Source organism: Danio rerio, chromosome 8, assembly GCF_049306965.1.
Source record: "Danio rerio strain Tuebingen ecotype United States chromosome 8, GRCz12tu, whole genome shotgun sequence".
In the NCBI taxonomy this organism is placed as follows: Eukaryota; Metazoa; Chordata; class Actinopteri; order Cypriniformes; family Danionidae; genus Danio; species Danio rerio.
Window position 1 is genome coordinate 4,385,001 of NC_133183.1, and position 17,046 is coordinate 4,402,046.

At 43.0% G+C, this 17,046-nt stretch overlaps 1 protein-coding gene and 1 long non-coding RNA gene across 2 annotated transcripts in view; one reads left to right on the plus strand and one right to left on the minus strand.

Moving 5' to 3' along the window:
- Window positions 1–8,884, minus strand: part of acaa2 (acetyl-CoA acyltransferase 2) — a 654,279-nt gene extending 645,395 nt beyond the window's left edge. Inside the window, exon 1 of the mRNA XM_073909283.1 lies at window positions 8,599–8,884. The gene's annotated coding sequence lies outside the window, so the exon portion shown is untranslated. The remainder of the gene's footprint in view (window positions 1–8,598) is intronic.
- Window positions 4,390–12,360, plus strand: LOC137496287 (uncharacterized). Its single transcript, XR_011016491.2, has 3 exons — window positions 4,390–4,731; window positions 6,740–6,995; window positions 9,326–12,360. It is a non-coding gene; the product is annotated as an uncharacterized lncRNA (long non-coding RNA).
- Window positions 12,361–17,046: the final 4,686 nt, after the last annotated feature.

The following is a 17,046-nucleotide window of genomic DNA, read 5'->3' on the forward strand; positions in this document are numbered from 1 at the left end:
ATTCCTTAGCAAACAGTATGTTGTATCATTTGTTTTTTTAAATAAAAAGTCTTTAAATGTAAACAACTTTTAAAAAACATCCCATTATGTAAATAAGTTGTCATTTAATAAGAATATTCAATAATGTCAATAACTCAATTTTGACAAAAATGTCAGACAGAACCTTATAATTCTAAGGTGATGACCTCGCAATTCACAAATTAAGCACTGAAGACATCCATTAGTCTACATTTTAATTTAGTTTGTTAAGTGCAAAGATTTGTTTCAAAACTATTCGAAATAATAACAAAGTGTGGTCAAAAAAAGTTATATCCTAACACACGTCCAGCTCTTATGCCCCATATGGTGATGCAGACGTCTCCAAAACCAGGCAGGCGAACAAATCTAAACTTGTTTTTATTAAAACAAATATAAATATGCATATAATAAATAATACTGCTCATAATAATAACATCATACAAATGCAGATTGTCATGAATAATGTGAAAAAAAGACACTTTTTAATCCCTTAATTGTTTTCATCTGTGAAGATATTCGAGTACTGCTGTACTGTGTATTAAGCAATGTGTAATGCTGTGTTCACACCCGACGCGGGACGCGCGTTAAGGCCGAATGATTTACATGTTAAGTCAATGCAAACGTGCAAATATACATCCTGCGGCGCGAATGACGCGAATTCCGCGGTGCAAATGGTATAGTGCGAATAGCACGATACGCGTGAATGGCGCAGGGCGAATTGATCGTTTTGCGCGTTTGACGTGCTTAACGTGCGTTTTGCACGAATCTCTTGAGTTCGAAAATCTGAACTTCAGCAGACATTCGCGCCCAATAACCAACAGAAGCTTGCTCTTGTGGGGGCGTGATCGTGACGTGGAATCTGTTGATGGTGTCCCGGGGGAAATCCTCCAGGCGACAATGACAACAAGTCATCAAACTGGGCTTGGCTCAGTCAGAAGCACCGCTGAAAGTCTCCGTCATCCAGGTTCAGTTTCTGGAGGAGTTTATGAGCTCACAGAGCTGGATGCACCTCTGAAAGGATGTAGTGGACTCAGACAGGACACTAAACGTATCGACGCTGTTTTTCAGTCTTCATAAAGCACATAAACACTGTTATTTTCTTCATAAAATCATTGTTAGCCGTTTAGCTATGAAGCTAGAGTCACCGGGCAGACAGAAGCCCTGCCCATCACTGAATCCGCGTCTGTTTTGAAGTGAATTTGACACGCAAATGAAGCGGATTTGACGCGCGAATGAAGCGGGGTTTGACGCGCGAATGAAGCGAGTAAACTCAAATGTTCACGCGGCAATTTACACGCGATTAGCGCGATTTATCCATGCGTTCCGCTTCTGGTGTGAACACAGCATTAGCGTTTGGACCTGCATAGCTGCATAACTAACGCGCTCTGCGCTGGACTTTAGATCAGCTTTTAGTTGGTCACTAGTGCAATCTATTTCAGTTCATCAAAATAGCAATGCGTCAACAGCGCGCCTTAACACACCTCCTTTATAGACAGGACCGGACCACTAATGAGTCCACAAAGTGGCACAAATGGATTTGCTATTTAATCAATGTGTTGCAAAACATAAAAATTAGGGTTGCGCTGGTCTGAAAATAGCAACAAATCGTGCTAGACACATCTTGCACCTTATTGTGCCAGGCAGGGCTTTACATTAACTTTTTTAATCACCGGCCAGTGTGGCTAGTAGTTTTCCAATGTTACTAGCCACGCTGCATTTTCACTAGCCACAATTTTGTTGTTGGGAAAATATATTTTATATGCTTAAATTTGACGTTGACATGCTAAAATTACTTGATTTAAATTTTGTGTTGTCCACATGCCTCCTCATTCATTTCACTTTTTGTGAGTCGAGTATGAGCTTGCTCAATGAGCATGAGCAAAGGAGTCATGGTTTCGTAATGTTATATTGCAATTAGTTTTTATTGCACATGACTTTTTAGAGCTCAAAATTAACCATTTACCAAATTTATCTCTATAACCACACTAAACAATAATTATTTCTTAGACACATATTTTTAATGCGTCAAAACAAGCAAAATATAGCTGTATACTATACTTTTTATTCAACAAAACATTTCGTAAAAAAGAAAGAAAAGCAATTGACTTAATAATAATAATAATAAATAATTATTGTCATGTATCAAAAATAAGCACGGTAATCTGTCGTGGCTAAAGATCTCTCAGATCACCAGTTAACTGCACATAAATGGAGAGTTAATCTCCTATTAAAGCAATGTTATAAAAAAAGATAATTAAACCATTTTAACAAAAATGAAAGCAAATAAAACCGTGAGCAAATGAAAGCAGGTGAAACATACTGTGTGTGATTATGAAAGGATGATCACATGCACACAGTTAACTTTTTAGGCAATTTAATAATCTGTTCAAAGTGAAAGCAACCAGTGCTGCTTACAAAAAGACACATTTTGAGCTCTTGAAAGCATCAGGACTGTGGGTGCATGTTCATCACTATCTTTCTAGTTTATTTGAAAGAGGACCGATGACAGTTGCGTTTCCAGAACCTGTTCCAGACACGGTTGCTTCACGATTCGGGAGCGCGCACGCTTTAAAAAGCCCATATTATACATAAAATAGGGTCATATCTTGGTTGTAAGAGTCTCCAACAACAGTCTAATATGCATGCAAGGTCAAAAAACACTTTCGTGGTCTTATAATCTGCATTTATTTTTACCTAATTATCCCAGCGACTCCTGTATGAATCGTCCAGTGATTCATTTGTTCCCAAACCCCTCCTTAGCGCAAAGCTAATCTGCGCTGATTGGACCGATAACAGCCTGTTGCGATTGGTCGACTGCCTTCAGTCAGAGTGAAAAGCCAAACAGCTAATCAGCAATATAAAAGTAATCACATTGTATACACGCTCGATAGTGAAGGCGTGGATTTTAGCTGCCAGTGGGTAAATGTAAATACAGTCGATGAACTTGAAATTTCAGACGACTATTTTATTGAGCAAAAACTCCAAAAACTGTCAAGGAGATCACATAGCTTGTTTTACTCTGCTCTTTTCACAGACACAGACACACACACACACACACACATTGCCCTCGTCCTTGTGCGCGCACACAAACACACAAAAACACACACACACACCTCCGAACGACAACGCGCGCGCACACACACACAAACACACACACATACCTCCGGACGACAGCGCACGCGCACACACACTACCCTCGTCCACGGAGCTCCGTAAACAAAGCAGCACGTGTCGCGTTTTTAACGTGACTTTGCACGCGATAAGAGAATATAGCCAGTTAACCTGATACAGTACACGCGGTTACAAGTAACAAATCACAACTAAATACATTTGCAAGCTAGAGTCAACGAGGCAACAACTTTAATCGCACGTACTTACACTTGAGAAATGGAGGAAGAAACCCATCCTGACGTCCAGCAGTAAGTAAGAAACGCCGATGAAGTATTCTTTGTAGCATGTAGTTTGCAGAAGTTTCCAGTAGTTTCCAACTGCTTGGTTATAATGCTGAGGTTTCATCTTTGGGTAGAGACTCGATATAATATCCATCTGCAGTGTGACTTCAATCGACCGGCATGTTTGTGTGCGTGTGCTTGTGTGTGTGTGTGTGTGTCTGGGTTTCTGCGTCAGAGGGCGGGGCCTCAGGTTTGAAATCTCCCGGATTTGCGCGTGCACGTGAATAACTTGGTTTCGTTTGTACGTCATGGCGAAACACCTAATGACTCGGTATCAAGGCGACTCGTTTGAAGCACTATGAGTCGACTCTTTTATAGATGAATCAACAGTTTTAAACACTGTACACTTACAGATTTAAGCCTTAGCTGGATACTTCACTTCACTTAGAGCTGTGTTACACACTACATGGAGGGGAATTTTCAAAAACCCATAATATGGGCTCTTTAAGATAAATTGAGTAAATCCAATAAATCATTTGTTTGTTTGTTTTTCAGTGTATAAAGCAATGCTGCACACTTCTTCTCCAGGTAGGAATATTTACACTCCTGAAGTGTTTACTATCTTAAACGCATCAAAGGCCCGAAACCCTGCGCCGGCCCTTTCCGTCTGACATTACTGAATAAAAGATCGTCTCTCTTCTCTTCAGTAGGCAGGTCTTCTGAAAGGATAATCACTCCTCCTCTTTATTCTGCCTTTTTCCTCTTTTCCTGGAGCCCAGAGAAACAGGAGCAGAGGGAACGTGCACACCGGCTGGGTGAACCCGGGGTCAGAGGTCAGCCGTTTAATGGGGAGGTTCAAACGTTGCTCAAAGCGGATAGGAGTGCGAAGGTGTCATTAATGCCGAGCAGGAATGTTCCAATAAAAACAGCACTTCCTCATGCAAAGCTGCCCATAAAAGAGCACAATAAATATCTCATTAGACTGATAGCTGCTGGATCTGTGTGTGTGTGGATAGAGCGAGACGTCTCGAATGCTGCGCGACAACATCCGCTAACAAGATACAGCACGCTCACCTTTTATGGATGAAGCCAAAATGTGTCATATTTCCAGAGACGGTGAAATCCGAAGAATCTGCATTGCAAATGAAGCTTATTGTTCTTTATGGGCCATCTCACGTTGACTTATGCGGTGACATTGCCGGTGGCTGAGATATGAAAGACAAGCACAGACTCTTGTGTGGAGTGAAATATGTCTGCGGACCCGAAAGGATAACTGTTCAAATCAGTTCTGTTCATGGATGTGCTCATGGTGGTCTTTATTGTGAGTGATTTCAATTTGTTTTAGTATTCTCATATCTTGTTTGATTCGTTTGTGATTTTGTGGTATTATTAAATTCGTAAATTGGAGCAATTCCTTTGTATTTGAGTCAAAACTCATTGATTCAAAGGATCCACTCAGACTGAGTCTCCAGTTTAATGAGTCATTCAAATGATCCGATCAGAGCAAGTCTCCAGGTATTGACTCACTGATTTAAAAGATTCACTGTGATTCAGTAGTTCAGATGATTTGGTCAGAGTGAGTCTCTGGTTAATTTGTCTCCAGTTAATGATTTACTGATTCAATCAAAGCGAGTCTCCTGTTAATGTTTTTACTTATGCTCATTGAATGATTTGAATCATTTAAATGTTAGCTAACAATTAAATGATTCAAATGATCAAGTGAGGTTAAGTCTCAGGTTATTGACTCACTTGATCCATCTGATCCAGTCAGTGCAAATCTACAGTTAATGATTCAGATTAAAGCAAATTTCCAATTTTAATGACTGCATGTTGTAGGAGGCAGAACTGAACCAGAGAGGATTCTTTACAAAATAGTTGAGGAGACTCTGACTTAGAGTCTGACAATAGGACAATTAGAGAATAAGAGACAATTAGAGAATGACAATCAGTTTGAAATCATTTTTATGTTAAATTTGTTTTGGATTAACATTGCTTTTTTTGTTATTTTTATTTTTATTTTTTTGAGTTCGGCTCTCTTTCAGACTAAACTGTTTCAGGAATTTCAATACAAAAGGAAAAAAAGGCTTTTGTTTAGTTTTTGTTACATTAATATTGGATTAAAATCTCTTTACATCATTATCCTGTACAGTTTTGTTGTCTGAGTGGCGGACGTTTTGAACTGAAACGGTCCTGTGGTCTACTACAGTGGACATGCTGTAAAATTAAAAAGGAAAACAAAATGTAAAAACTCTAAATTGTAGGGTTTTTTTTTAACCCAAAGGATGTAGGAAATCACAGAAAAAAAAGAAAAAAAAAGAAAAAAATTATTCTTCAGGTCTCAGGAGGATATACAGCAGGCTACAGACACATTTGTTTTAATACATAACCTACTACAAATTAAAACCATTAACCGAGGCTATATATTTTCGTTTTCACAAGCTTTGGACATGAAACGTAAATTCCTAAATTTCTATAGCTTTTGCCATGAGCCACAAGTTAAATAATTAACTTCATTATTTCATTTTCTTGTCGGCTTAGTCCCTTTATCAATCCGGGGTCGCCGCTGCGGAATGAACCGCCAACTTATCCAGAGAAGGTAGGGAGAACATGCAAACTCCACACAGAAACGCCTACTGAGCCGAGGTTTGAACCAGTGACCATCTTGCTGTGAGGCGACAGCACTACCTACTGCGCCACTGCCTCAAATAATTAACTTAATTAAGGAAAGAGTTTTTTTGTTTTGAAAAAACAAACCCATATTTTTACTCATCTAAAAAAAATAATAATAATAATAAAAAATATATATATATATATATGAGTATTTAGATGATTTTGATTGTAAACAAGACAAAAACTTTAAAGTAAGAACCCCATTTTTGGCAGTGCCCCATGACATGGACCCACACATGTAAATACATGTATATAAACACATGCATGTGTGCTGAAAGCATCTGGCTCCAGCAGAAAACTCCCTCTCTCCCTTCCTCTCCGCTTCTCTTCTCCTCCACTTCTCCTGGTTTATCTAAACAAGCCGGACTAATCCCAACTATCAGGGGATGCTCTGTCAAAACGTGCGGCAGGGGCCCTAAGGCGAGCAGAGCCGGTGAGCAGCGTGCGAGGCTCAGCCAGCTCACCAGTGACAGAGCAGAGGGGCCAGATTAGCATAATGCCTATCCGAGAGAGAGTGTGTGTGTGTGTGTGTGTGTGATGGATAGTGAGAGGGAGCGTGTTTTTGTTGTGTGTGTGAGCGACAGAGCAAAAGCATATATGTTGAACATGCATGCATTTACTTGAGTTTGCAATGACCTGACGGCGTGTCTTGTGTTTAGGTCAACACCATGCATGCTTGCAACTTTTTTTTCGCCCCATCCAGCCGTCTGGCTCTGCGGGGCGGGGAAAACACTCTGACCGCACCTACGGAAGCAGAGAGAGTGATGGAGAGAGTCTGAATATTCATGTCCTGGGCCCTCAGCACCACCCAAACCCCCCTAAAAATCCTCGGCTGCTCTACCCCAGCGACATGCTCCAGGTTAAGGCCAACTCCAAAAGAGACACAGGCTGCAGAGAAGAAGGGATTAGTGAGAGGTTTGATGAATGGCTCTTCCTTTTTTCCTTAGCCCGCATTTCCTGAAATTAGAACATCTCATTTTTTGGTTTTACTATTATAATTCTGATCTGATTCAATGGGTGAACGCATGATTCAATGTGTTGATTTGTGTATTGCATATAGACAAATTGACAAAGTATCATACACCTGGCACCAGGGCTTTACATTAACACCCGCCAAATGCAGGTAGATTTCAGCTTTGGCGGGTTAGACAGACAATCCCACTAGCCACTTTGGCTGGTTGAAAATAATTTTAAAATTTTAGCTTTCCTAAAAGCAGGGTTCGACAATATAATATGCATGCAAATGTGATCTTAGAATCGAGAAGTAAAATAATTGTGATCAAGCGAGCAGAAGAAAGCAAGTGAATACCGAATGAGAGGATGATGATCTCTCGTGCTAACAGCTGATGTGATGCGTGCGACTGCTTAAAGAGCCCATATTATGGGTTTTTGAAAATTCCCCTCCATGTAGTGTGTAACACAGCTCTAAGTGAAGTGAAGTATCCAGCTAAGGCTTAAATCTGTTAGTGTACAGTGTTTAAAACGGTTGATTCATCTAAAAAAGAGTCGACTCATAGTGCTTCAAACGAGTCGCCTTGATACCGAGTCATTAGGTGTTTCGCCATGACGTACGAACGAAACCAAGTTATTCACGTGCACGCGCAAACCCGGGAGATTTCAAACCTGAGGCCCCGCCCTCTGACGCAGAAACCCAGACACACACACACACACACCCACAAACACACGCACACAAACATGCCGGTCGATTGAAGTCACACTGCAGATGGATATTATATCGAGTCTCTACCCAAAGATGAAACCTCAGCATTATAGCCAAGCAGTTGGAAACTACTGGAAACTTCTGCAAACTACATGCTACAAAGAATACTTCATCTGCGTTTGTTAAAGGAAGGATCAGTAGAGTAACTTACTGCTGGACGTCAGGATGGGGAGTTCAGAGGAGTGAGATTTACCTGCACAGCACTTACTTGCTGGCCTCCGCTGCCCTAGTAATCAAGTAAACTGGTTAAGTAATGATGTTTAAACAATTTGTCTAGTTTTAAGATCTGTAAGAGAACAAACTTATGCCGAGTTCAGACTGCATGATTTTCAAAGTAGTCGTGTCACAGATGTTTTCACACTGCATGACTATCTGGGCTAGCGTTTCATCGCTGCTTTGTTTACACTGCAAGATGGATCGGCGACAGGGACATTCACATTGCATGACTTTACTATAGGAAGAATCGCTGACAACTTCGTCCAAACTACGTCTCAGCCAAAAACATGTAGTATATCTTTTGTTATTAACTACATAATGAGAAAGAAGCCTTTAATGGGGTAGAACATGTACATGTTTGCTCACCTGGGTTTAAAGGGAATTAGCCATTTCTCCTCAACGTTGATGATAAACTAATTTCTTTCTGTATGAAACGTCAAACAGACACGGTTGCTCCTGAGTCCTGTCAAACCTCCACTAGTTTTTCCTCCATTTCGTGGGTCCAAATAAACCAAAAAAGAGCGCTTTTAACTTTTCCCCCAGCCTCCCGCTGGCCTGCAGCAGGTACACACACGCACATACAAGTGAATGCTGCTCTCTCATTGGCTGTAGGCGATGGCTGATGTTATTTTCAGTCAAAACTCAATTCACACGGCATGATTTGAATCGCCGACAGCTCCAGATATTCAACACGCCAAATATCTCACAGGCATAGGCGACTCATTGGCGATTCTCTCAGATCGCGTCTTTGATAGTTCATACTGTGTGATTGTCACTCACGTGCACGAGTAGCGATTTGCCTGTGATTTCAGGCATTTGTCGGCGATTTCTCAAAACCTGTCGGCGAGCCAAAATCGGGGCTAAAATCACGCAGTCTAAACTAGACTGAATTAGACAAGAAGAGAAAAAAAAATTTCATCGTGAACTGAACAAATGTCCATTCCAGCACATCTCAATATACAGCTTTTCTTTCAAAAGGAAATTAATTATGGCAGTCAAACATTGTCCAAGATCATTTTTGTATCTAGTTTGACCAATCTTTCCACAAAATATAAAATAATTATACAGACCGGCGGGGTTACACTAAACCTAAATTGCTCCAGTCCCGTGTTTTGGAGCGTGTTGCAGGTTTGAATGACAAGAAAGGATGGATATTTACAAATTAAATGAAGTTGACCTGACAAAACATGAACTATTTTGTGTTCATATTGTCTACAAAATGCAATATACAAGGCTACATAAATTCAGAAATCACTACTTTCTATTTTATTTGCGTTATCCATACTGTCCCAACTTTTTCTGATTTTAGGGTTGTAAGAAGAGAAGAGAAAAGAAGAAACAGTGATGAACAGAGTAAGAAGAGGAGAAAAGAAGAAGAAGAGCAGATAAGAAAATAAGAAGAGATGAGCAAAGAAGTAAAATAACAATAGAATGATAAGAAGAGGAAAGAAAAGTAGAAAAGAGGAAAATAAGAAGTGTAAAAGGAGAAGAAGAAGCGAAGGAGGAAAAAAGAGAAGAGGAGAGTGTGTCTCGGGAGAGGAGAGGTGATGTCAGTGTATGAAAGTGATTTCACAGGTTCTCTTATGAAGCCGTTCTCCAGCGACGAGCAGCAGCTTCAGGTTTCACTGCAGCACAAACACACACTGAACACTGCAGCACACACACACACACACACACTAAACACTGCTGACAAACAGGCGTGAAGGAGGGCAGCTGGTGGGGCAGCCCTCTCAGGACCCCTCAGGACCCTGCCGGAAACACAGGTGCTAGAAAACAGCAGCCGTCACTTCTTAAAGATCCTCTCATTCTGGCCTTCAGCGCTCACAGAAACCTGATACACACGTCAGACGCTCACACACACACATTAGTGAGAAACACACATCAGATGCTTACACACACATTAGTGAGAAACACACATCAGATGCTTACACACACATTAGTGGGAAACACACATCAGATGCTCACACACACACACACACACACACACTGCAAACCTGTTGCACTTGCAGATCTTTACTGATGATCTGCCCTGCACAAATCTAATGTGTGTTTTTGCTTTGCATTACTAATATCTAATGTTTTTAACAATTATTTTACATTTACATCATCATTCATTCAATTTCCTTCAGCTTAGTCCCTTTATTCATTAGGAGTCACCACAGTGGAATGAACCACCAACTATTCCACTTGTGTTTTACACCAGGGATCACCGATCTCGGTCCTGGAGGGCCGGTGTCCCTACAGGGTTTAGCTCCAACTTGCCTCAACACACCTGCCTGAATGTTTCAAGTATACCTATACCTTGATTCGCTTGTTCAGGTGTGTTTGATTGGGTTGGACCTAAAATCTGCAGGACACAGACCCTACAGGATTAAGTTTGTTGACCCCTGTTTTACACAGTCAATGCCTTTGCAGCTTTAGCCAAGCACTGGGAAACACCCATGCACACTCATTCACACACATACATTCATACACAACGGCTAGTTTAGTTAATCAATTCCCCGATAGCGCACATGTTTGGACTGTAAGGGGAAGCACCTGGAGGAAACCCACGCCAACACGGGGAGAACATGCAAACTCCACACAGAAATGAAAACTGACCAAGCCAGGACTCGAACCAGTGGCCTTCTTGCTGTGAGGCCACTAGTGCTAAAAACTAAGCCACCCTTCACATTTACTTGAGAAGCCCAAATGGTGTTTTCTATAAAAAAAAAAATAATAATAATAATTTTAAATGGGGTGAAGCAGTGGCGCAGTAGGTAGTGCTGTCGCCTCACAACAAGAAGGTTGCTGGTTCGAGTCTAGGCTCAGTTGGCTTTTCTGTGTGGAGTTTGCATGTTCTCCCTGCGTTTGCGTGGGTTTCCTCCGGGTGCTCCGGTTTCCCCCACAGTCCAAAGACATGTGGTACAGGTGAATTGGGTAAGGTAAATTATCCGTAGTGTGTGTGTGGATGTTTCCCAGAGATGGGTTGCGGCTGGAAGGGGATCCACTGCGTAAAAACTTGCTGAATAAGTTGGCGGTTCATTCCGTTGTGGCGACCCCGGGTTAATAAAGGGACTCAGCCGACAAGTAAATGAATGAATGAATGTTAAATGGCCTCGATCAACAGCTGTGTATACGCTACACACTGTAAAAATAACTGTTGATGAACAGTTTCCATGTTTTGTGATTCACAAATGTTTATTTACGGTTGTGAAGTGCATTATGTGATGTTGATCTCTGCTCTGTCGACTTTTAATGTTGAAAAGTCAACTCTACAATTTCACAAAGTGACTTTGATTAACATTTTAGTCGTTTGAAATGATAAATGCAGGGCTTTACATTAACACCCGCCAACCCGCTAAATTGCGGGTAGATTTCAGCTCTGGCGGGTTAGACAGACACCTCCACTAGCCACTTTGGCTGGTTGGAAATCATTTTTAAATTGTAGTGTTCTTAAAATCAGGGTTGGACAATAAGCATGGCCCAATATTCGTGCAAATGTGATCTTAGAATCGAGAAGCACCATGACTGAAAAAAAAAAAACTGTTCGCGCGAGCAAAACAGCAAAAAAGAAGGTAAATACCGAACGAGAGGATGATCACTCGCGAGCGCAGGTGATGTGATGTGCGCGACTGTTGAAAAGCGTGCACGCTCCCGTTTACTTGCGCACTGCTGAGAGGACTAGAGGAAGCACAAATGGTGGGATCGGTTCCCTTTGAAATAGACTGGACGAACAGTGATGATCGTGCACCCACAGTCCTGCTGCTTTCAAAAACTTAAGATAAAAAAATACACATATTCATTTGTTAGAAGCAGCAGTCACTGCTTTTATTTGAATTATTCTTTTAACAGATTATTAACAGGCCTATATTAACCGTGTGCGCGTGATCATCCTTTCATTATCAAACACAGTATGTTTCACCTGATTACTTTTGCTTACGGTTGTTTTTGTTAATATGGTTTAATTACAATGACATTGCTTTAATAGGAGATTACTCCCCGTTTATGTGTAGTTAACTGCTGATCTGGGACTTTTAGCCAGGACAGATTACTGTGCATATTTTAGATACATGACAATACTTCTTTTTTTTTTTAAATATTACGTTTTTTTTTTGTTTTGTTTTTTTTTAAAGAAAAGTTTAGTTGAATTAAAAAGTGCACCTAAACAGCTTTATTTTCCTTGTTTTGACACATTAAAACATTGTGGCTAAAATACTTATTTGGTGTGGTGTGGATGGATGGATGGATAGATGGATGGATGGAAAAAAGCATAATATGGATTAATAAAAGGATGGATAGAAAAAATGGCAAAACAGATGGATGGTTGAAAATAGGGCATAATGGATAGATGGAATAATCTGGAAAGAAAGAAAGAAAGAAAGAAAGAAAGAAAGAAAGAAAGAAAGAAAGAAAGAAAGGAAATAAAGAAAGAAAAATAGATAGTGTGAATGCAGTATGAAACATTGGGCCCTATCATACACCCGGCGCAGTGTGGCGCAAGGCCTGGCGCAATAGTCTTTTGGTAGTTTCAGCTTGGTGCAAGAGTTGTTTTGAGGCGTTGCGCTACGCTGTTTAAATAGCAAATGCATTAGCGCTCATATGTGCGCCCATAGGCGTTCTGGTCTAAAAAGGAAGGCGTTCTGAGGCGGACTGCTGGCCTGTTGCTATTTTGAGAAACTATAATAGATTTTTCATTAGACCAAAACAAACCCGGTCTAAACCTCGCTTACACACTGCTTAATACACAAAGGAAGATGTAGAGCATTACGCAAATATCTTTACGTATGAAAAAAATTAAATATTCAGGATATATATAGGATATAATAAGAATATATATATATAGGGTATAAATATAAAGGATTAAAATATTACAAAACATATTATTTTCTAGCCTACATAAATATGAAAACCACAGTTATTTTCCCTTCTTTATCTCGGGGGCCTTTTTCAGTTCATTCATAACTATTTGCTTTTGTGTAATGTTATTATTATTAGCAGTATTATTTATTATATGCATATTTATATTTGTTTTATTAAAACAAGCTTAGATTTGTCCACCTGTCAGGTTTTGGACCATATGGGGCACAGCATGTGTTTTAGGATATAACTCAGGTTTTTGAGCACACCGTTATTATTGTTCATTTTTTCGTTTGCTAGAAATTAGAACTGAATTTAGAAATAGTTTTGAAACGAATATTTGCGCTTAACAAACGTAATTAATTATTTATAGGCTAATTGTGCTTAAAGGTTTCCCTATCCACGAGCGAAAGTGAAAGTAGATAACTTATCTCTCATTCTCAGTAGATGCTCTGTTTAACAGTTTTCTGTAAAAAAAAAAAAAAAAAAACTGTTAACTGGTAACTGTTTGCTTGTGAAATGCTCAGTTTTTCCACTTACACTTACTTTACGTTGTGTAAATAGCAAATGCGCTTACGGCGTGACGCAAGGCTCTTAAAGGGAATGAGAGATGAGACTCTTATTGGTTTATTCTCAAAACACACCTATAACTCATTAAGAAAATAAACTCAATCCTTTTAGACCATGCGCCACAGCGCAATGCGGATTTTCCTGTCCTTAAATTAGCAAAAATGCGTCTTGACACACCCTGAAAGCGTTTGGGCCTGCGTTTTGCACTTTGCGCATGGACCGTCAAAATAGAGCACAAAATATTATTATTTCAAACTACTAAATAAACCCCAATTAAAGTCACCTTGTTAAGCTTAAAATAACACTTAAAATACAGAACACATCTCGACAATGGACATCCATCGTTCTCCAGACTAGACGGTGCACAAGCGTTGCACAAGAAGTTTGGCCAGAGGAGAAATGGTCGTGCCCAACTGAGCCTGGTTTCTCTCAAGTTTTTTTTTTTTTTCACTTTTGTCAATTGGTAAAGTTTATGCCTCCACTGTCACCTCGACTTGTTTCGTTTTAGACTTGCTCTTCATTGTTTGAACTTTCAACAGTGAATATTAAACCACACTGAACTGAACTAAACTGAACGTCAACACTGAAAACGTTCGAGGTTACTAAAGTAACCCTTCGTTCCCCGAGGAGGGGAACGGAAGCACTATAAGTGGATTTGATTTGTAAAATCCACGCATTGGGAGGATTCGGATCAGAAGCCGCTTGTCTGGAGAGTATTGAACGGGCCAATGAATGAAATTAATTGGCAGCGTAAGCTTGCGCAGGTGTGCGACATCTGCAATTATCTCAGCATATAAGCACACCTGAAGCCAGCAGACGCCATCCTTTTAAGCTGAAGAGACTTTCAAACAGCTAAGGGACAGTCATTATGGCGACGGAGTATAGTGCTTCCGTTCCCCTCCTCGGGGAACGAAGGGTTACTTTAGTAACCTCGAACGTTCCCCTTCGGGGGGAACTTCAGCACTATAAGTGGATTTGATTTGTAAAATCCACGCATTGGGAGCCCATTGAAAGCGCCATAATGACTGCACCTTACCAACACCCCCGATGAGGAGATAGTCAAGCAAGCGTGACGCACCCACATCATGGGGGGCGCGGTCCTCCAACGTGTCCCTGGCCCTAATTTATCCTACTTCAACAGAAGTTTTACGGATTTAGATATATTTTTTGGGAAGTCGTGAGCATCTAGACAATTCTAGGAAATACGACAGTACGTTGGGAAGCGTGCAATCCCGATAGGGAGGACGCTGCGGAGGCCATCCGTTACCCAAGGGGGGGATAGATGGCAGAATTTACATATGGACTAGCCCTAAAAAGGGGGAGTACGCATAGCAAAAGAGTGGTTAGCGGAGAGGGAAGACACGGGTCCACCCAGGGGGGGGACTTAACCGTGGCGGAATAAGCATATGGGATCGCCTAGTGGGGATCACGCATAGCAGGCACCTATACCCAAAACGCGGGCTGACCAGCGGGCAGACCTACAACATAGTGGGCCAGCAAGTGACTCCTCCGCTGAGTCAGTGCTGGGGGCCATGGAGGAATCTGCAGGGCTCACCTGACGGGGAACTTTACTGACAGATAAAAAAGGCGCACGTACCTCCGTGTTAGGGAGAATGGCGCAGCAAGCGTGTTTCAACACCCTACCGAGTTGTCTCCTCAATCACCAAAGGGTTACCTAATACCCTTGAGGAAACCGGCTCCACTCGCAGATTGTAAAACCTTGCAAATGTGTTGGGTGTCGCCCAGCCCGCAGCTCTACAGATGTCTGTTAGAGAGGCGCCGCGTGCACGCGCCCAAGAGGATGCAACGCTCCGAGTGGAGTGTGCACGAACTCCCGGGGGACACGGCTGACCTCGACTCGAATAAGCGAGTGAAATGGCATCCACAATCCAGTGGGATAATCTTTGTTTTGATACGGCACTTCCCTGCTGCCGACCGCCATAACAGACAAAGAGCTGCTCAGATGATCTAAAATTCTGAGTACGGTCCACATAAATGCGCAGAGCGCGAACTGGACAAATTAAAGAAAGGGCTGGGTCTGCCTCCTCCGGGGGCAGCGCTTGCAGGTTCACTACCTGATCTCTAAAGGGGGTGGTAGGAACCTTGGGCACATAACCGGGGCGGGGTCTCAGGATGACGTGAGAGTAATCCGGCCCGAATTCCAGGCACGAGTCACTGACCGAAAATGCCTCCAGGTCCCCGACCCTCTTGATGGAGGCCAACGCAACCAGCAGAGCTGTCTTCAGGGACAGAAATCTTAGAGATACTGATTCGAGTGGCTCAAAGGGATCGGATCGCAGACTCGTGAGAACGAGGGCGAGATCCCAAGAGGGCATGAGAGGGGGCGAGATGGATTAATTCGCCTAGCACCCCTAAGGAACTGGATGACCAGGTTATGCTTTCCCACGGTGCCGCCAGCTACCGCGCTATGATAAGCGGAGATGGCGGCCACGTAAACCTTGAGAGTGGAGGGCGACAGCCTGCTGTCCAACTTCTCTTGAAGGAAAGAGAGCACAACACTAATCTGGCAATTTCGGGGGTCTTCTCTGCGAGAGACGCACCATTCAGTGAATAGACTCCACTTCAGGGCGTAGGCGCGCCTCGTGGAGGGGGCTCTAGCCTGAGTGATGGTATTAACCACCGCAGTCGGTAGGTTACCTAAGTCTTCCTCGCGTCTAGGGACCACACGTGGAGGTTCCAAAGATCGGGGCGAGGGTGCCAGATGGTGCCCTGTCCCTGAAAGAGTAGGTCCTCTCTCAAAGGGACCCGCCAGGGGAGGGCCGTCGCGAGGAGTGAGAGCTCTGATATCCAGGTCCGGTTGGGCCAAAGGGGCGCAACTAGCAGAACCTGTTCCTCGTCCTCCCTGACCTTGCACAGAAACTGCGCGAGCAGGCTCACTGGGGGAAACGCATACTTGCGCATGTCCCGAGGCCAGCTGTGGGCCAGTGCATCCGTGCCGAGAGAGCCCTCGGTCAGGGAAAAAAACAACTGGCAGTGAGCGTTCTCGGGGGAAGCAAACAGATCGATCTGGGCCTCCCCGAATCGCGCCCATATCAGCTGAACAGACTCAGGGTGGAGTCTCCATTCTCCAGGGCGTAACAGCTGTCGTGAGAGCGCATCGGCTGCACGATTGAGCGTGCCTGGGACGTGAATGGCGCGCAGCGATTTCAGCCGCGGGTGACTCCAGAGGAGCAGACGGCGGGCGAGCTGAGACATGCGGCGAGAGCGCATACCCCCCATGCGGTTGATATACGCCGCCGCCGCCATGCTGTCCGTCCTGACCAGCACGTGTTGCCGCTCCAGCACCGGTAAAAAGCGGTGGAGAGCGAGGAACACTGCCAACAGCTCTAGGCGATTGATATGCCAATGCAGCTGGGCACCCTTCCAGAGGCCCGCAGCCGCATGCCCGCGACACACGGCCCCCCAACCCGTGTTGGAAGCGTCTGTTGAAACAACAACATGGCTGGACGCCTGTCCTAGAGGCACACCGGCCTGTAGGAACGAGGGGTCGTTCCAAGGGCTGAGGGCGCGGCGACACAGCGCAGTAACCGAGACCCGGTGTGTGCCCCCGTGCCATGCGCGTCTGGGGTCCGGAGATGCCGAAGCACCTTGTCCCTGTGC